This window comes from Bactrocera tryoni, chromosome 4 (assembly GCF_016617805.1).
Source record: "Bactrocera tryoni isolate S06 chromosome 4, CSIRO_BtryS06_freeze2, whole genome shotgun sequence".
Lineage (NCBI taxonomy): Eukaryota > Metazoa > Arthropoda > Insecta > Diptera > Tephritidae > Bactrocera > Bactrocera tryoni.
This window is the reverse complement of record NC_052502.1, coordinates 15,666,089-15,671,049: the sequence shown is the minus strand read 5'-3', so window position 1 is coordinate 15,671,049 and position 4,961 is coordinate 15,666,089. Positions and strand designations below refer to the sequence as shown.

The 4,961-nt window shown below is 37.3% G+C and overlaps 2 non-coding genes across 2 annotated transcripts; one reads left to right on the top strand and one right to left on the bottom strand.

Annotated features, from left to right (window-relative positions):
* Nucleotides 1-1,673: 1,673 nt before the first annotated feature.
* On the top strand, nt 1,674-1,745 carry Trnaa-ugc. Its single transcript has one exon. It is a non-coding gene; the product is annotated as a tRNA-Ala (tRNA).
* Nucleotides 1,746-2,150: 405 nt separating this feature from the next.
* Trnaa-ugc lies at nt 2,151-2,222 on the bottom strand. Its single transcript has one exon. It is a non-coding gene; the product is annotated as a tRNA-Ala (tRNA).
* Nucleotides 2,223-4,961: the final 2,739 nt, after the last annotated feature.

Genomic DNA, 4,961 nt, shown 5'->3' with positions numbered 1-4,961 from the left:
GGCTCCGAGAAATGTCTAAATTTTATACGCCATTTCAATTAGTCTTATGGAAGGTAATTTTTAAGGATTATCCAGTCGCCAGGATACGAAAGACTCCAAGCTGCCCAGAATATGCGATGAAACTTCTTCTTCTTTACTGGTTATTTGCTCAATTTCAGACCTTTTAATCCTCTAACTGTCGAGCTGAAGTTGAAGATGACTAGCTCGCACAAACTTACCGCTGCACTATAGCTCTTTCAGCTGTCTCAACAGTTCAAAAGTTTTTAATGTATAGTATATAGCCCAACTCTATATATCTTCTTCTTCTTTACTGACGTAGATACTGCTTACGCAATTAAAGCCGAGTTTATAACAGTCGTTTATTCTTTTCGCTTTTTGGCGTCATTTCGGAATAGCCAGGTCCTTCTCCACCTTATCTCTCCAACAGAGTAGAGGTATTCCTCTTGCTCTGCTTCCACTTACGGGTACTGAATCAAGAACCTTCAAAGCTGGAGTGGTCTTTCCATCCGAACAATATGAACAAGCCAACGCAGCCGCTGTCTCTCGATTCGGACTCCGCACCATATATCATTTGGCTTCTCTCCATTTCGCCAAAGCCGCATTAAATCAAAACTTGACTAAGCCGGATTTTCCCTAATTCGTTCGTTAGTTAATCAGATTAACACCTTACTTGTAATAGTTGAGTTAATGTATGGCAGTCTACTCTTCAACTTGTTTTCTTTGGCTATAACACTGCATTTGACAGCATACAATGCGAAAGTATTTGGGAAGCGCATACATCTAGAGGAAATCCAGAGAAGCTTATAGCTTTAGTCTAACATAGAAGATCTACTGAACTACTTGCGCTTAGCAAAGTTCATCTTGCCGCAATCGTAGCGGACACACGACACTCCAATACACATTTAAGCGGTAAGGCTAAAAACTTGACGGACGGAAATTCTCAAAGCTAAGGTGGAAACAAAAATCAATCTATTTATGTCCTACCTTGTCTGTGGACAGCTTTACGAATGTGAAACCTGTCTGTCTGTCCGACCATTTAACTGATAAGATTCAGAGCTTTGTTTACAGATTGCTAAGGTCTATCCTCAATGTGTGGTGACCTAACGTTATCAGCAATGACATATATAAAAATGTTAATTTGGAACCCAAGACTTACTATATCAAATTGAGAAAATAGAGGTGATTGGGTCACACACTGAAAAAATGTGCTACAGAAGTTTGCCGAGAAGCTATGAATTTGAATGCCCGAGTCGTAAGAGAGACCGTCCTAAGGCCACGTGGAAGTGATCATTACAAAAAAAAATTTATGATATGCGAAAAATCATGAAACGAACTATGGATACTACTACAAAAAAACTGAACTTGACAATGGTTTGGGTTTGCGTAACGGTATTGTTCTTTACATAGCACATAATTTTGTTCATCTATATATTTTTTGTCAGTGTAAAATAATTGCTTTAACCAATAAATTTGTTTATTACTTCTGAAATCAAAGTCAAAACAAAAATTTGTCGAGAAAAAAATAAGAAAGTATGGCATGCTCTTAAGTAAATAAATAAAACTATTAAAACTCAAAAACAATAAAAATTTTAGTGCAAAAATATTGCTACACTTTCTAAAGAGACTTTCTACGAGTGTGAAAGGGTGTTTATTTGGAGCGGGGTCAGTGTGGAGGGGATGTAGCTCAGTGGTAGAGCGTTCGCTTTGCATGTGAAAGGCCCCGGGTTCAATCCCCGGCATCTCCAAGCTGTTACTTTTTGTTATTTATTTTCTTTTAATTACCTGGTGTTAGTTTTGCTTTTAGTGTCTTTATTTGCACCGTTTCGCCTTTCCAATTATAAATGAGGGCAACACTTGTTTGTTTGCAACTCTGTACATATTTTTATATTTATGTATATTTGCATATTTTGCCCAAAATAGCCAGATAAGCAAAAAATTAGTAATGAATATATTATTTACAGTTTTATTTCATTATTTGATATATTATAGAGTTCATTATAAACAACCACGAATTTTTATATATTATATACATACATACACATACACATGTATGTATATATCTATATACACCAGTATATGTATATTATTATTTAGTTATTAGTTGTATAAGAACTAAGAAAATTTTTTCTAAAATATTGGAGGCTTACTTCTGGAGATGCCGGGGATTGAACCCGGGGCCTTTCACATGCAAAGCGAACGCTCTACCACTGAGCTACATCCCCTCCACAAATAGTAGATATCTACTAGGGACTAATTTACCTTCACACCTGTATCCAAAGCCCTTCCAACTACCTACTAAGCTTAGTTCTGTCGAACTATCGCTTCTCTGACTTGACTTACCTACTTCAACGCCATTTAGTACTGAAGCAACAAGTCTAAAACTTAGTACTTATGTACGAGTATTTAAGTATATACATACAATACGCAGCAATTTGTACTGTCATATGGAACGATTTGCCGCATTTATAGCCGAGATCATAAATTGAAAGCGAACAAAATGCGGCTTGTACAAGAACTGAAGCCGGTCGACGGTCGGCCTCGATAACGGTCATTGGAACCATTGGAGCCGACGATTTGATGCCTGAAATAGAAGCTCGTGATCTCAGCGATATTTGGTTTCAACACGACGGCGCCACTTTCCACACATCCCATCAATCAATGGATTTATAGAGGGAACACTTCAGTGAGCTGATAATTTTGGGCCAGTCGATTGGTCGCCAAGATCGTGTGATATAGCACCATTGACCTTTTTCCACCATTGAACTGTGGGGATATGTAAAGTCTGAAATCTATGCGGACAATCCCGCTTTGATTCAGGCCTTGGAGCAAAACATCACTCGTAGCATTCGCAAATTACCAGTCGAAACGCTGGAGCACGTCATCGAAAATCTAACTCAAGGCATAGTCAAGGATTTGGGACGTAGCCGCGGTCCAGGGATGAAGGAGATAATTTTCCCAAAATAAATACCAAAGAATATTATTTCGAATGATAATAAACATTCCCCATTAAGCTAAAGTTTCTGTGTTTTATCTTTAAAAAAAGTAGAGAATCTCGAAATGGAGAACCCTTTATATACATATATCTCATATACATATACAGGAATGTAGTTGTATATATAAATATATTTAACGCCAGCAAACAACTTTATTAAAACAATCACTAAACCAGCGATTTGTACGCTTGTCAAGCACTAAATACCTTCAAGCACTTTAAGCGCCTTCTTCGCAGCTTATTGCCATTGTTTTTGTTACTTTTGTTTTGGTGTTTTTTTTGTAAATTTTTGTAATACTACATGTCAATGAATGCACGGCTGCCGGCAAGAAGATCGTGACTCTTCCCACTCCTCAATGGACTCGCAGACGACATTGTGTGCTGCGCAGGCGCGCAAGTGACTTTACTAGATACTGCAAATATATTCATATTTCTAAAATTTTTTGTGTACAAAAATAACAAGATAATGGGTGGTTCGAAATCTGATCTGTTTTACTGCGCCTTTATGCTTATGTCCTTTTGTTAAATCCCGAATAGGGTATATTAAGTTTGCCACGAAGCTTAGAAGATCCCGAAGCAAACGTCAGAGATTATAGAAATTTTGCACATGTTCTTTTCTCATCAAGAAGCTGCTCATTCGTCGGAATTGTTGTTGTCAGACGCCAAAGTGGTATAGCTGTCATACAAACTGACCGATCCAACTTAAGTCCTTCTTAGGAAAACTTTTTATTTGACGAGGTATCTTCACGAAATTCGGTACATATTATTTTCTAAGACAACGGAACAATATCCGAAAAAATTGCTCAGATTGGACTGCTTTAGCATATAGCTGCCATACAAACTGAACGATCAAATTTAAGTCCTTGTATGGAAAACTTTTTTATTTGACGAAGTATCATCACGAAATTTAACACAGATTATTTTCTAGAGCAATGGTATAATCTACGAAGAAACTGTGCTGATCGAACTAATATAGCATATAGCTGTCATACAAACTAAACGATAAAAGTCAAGTTCTAGTATAGAAAACTTTTTCATTTGACAAGTTATCTTGGCGAAATTTGGTACAGATTATTTTCTAAAGTAAATGTAAAATCTGCGAAGAATTTGCGTAGATCGGACTAATATAGCATATAGCTGTCATACAAACTGACCGATCAAATTTAAGTCCTTGTAGGGAAAACTTTTTCATTTAACAAGAGATCTTCACGAAATTTGACACAGGTTATTGTCCAAGGCAACGGTACAACTAATTGAGCAAAATCAAGATCTTAAGTGAACGGTTTTTCTTATTTTCAACTTTTAGCGCTTTGGTGTCACCCTGTGCACGTACATTTGCACTTCGAGGTGGATTTCAGCGCGCGCACATTTAACATTCGCATAAATTTTAAACGATTCTCAAACAGCGGCACACAACTGTGCATTGTGTAGCGCTTATCAGTTGTGTTGTTGCATGGAAAAGGCAAAAACAAAAATAAATAAATAAGACTAAGAATTACTTCATCTACAAATTTGTATAGAAGCGCTCTTCTTGCAAATAAATTGTTTAATATTTTTCTCTTTTCAGCGGCGACTACATATTAACATATCATTTAAAATTCATATAAGAACACATGTAAAGCGAGCCGCGCCAAGCCGACCCACAAGCTCGTGGCGCATGCGTACGCGCCGTGTGTAGACACAAGTGCTTGGCGTTGCGTTTTGTGGCAGCTGGAGGCGCATGCGCCACAGAACAAGAGGCGGATTGTTGCATATGATGATGATGATATTGCAACAACAAGACAAACATATGAATGTATATATGTATGTACATACATATGGGTACATAGATATAAGCATCGATAGCTCTTGGTGCTTTATGGAAATCTGTGGAACACACCTTTTGCCTCGCCAAGAAACAAAAAGGTGGCATGTATGTATGAATGTAACATACGTATGTATGTATGTACATATGTATGTACAACCTAAA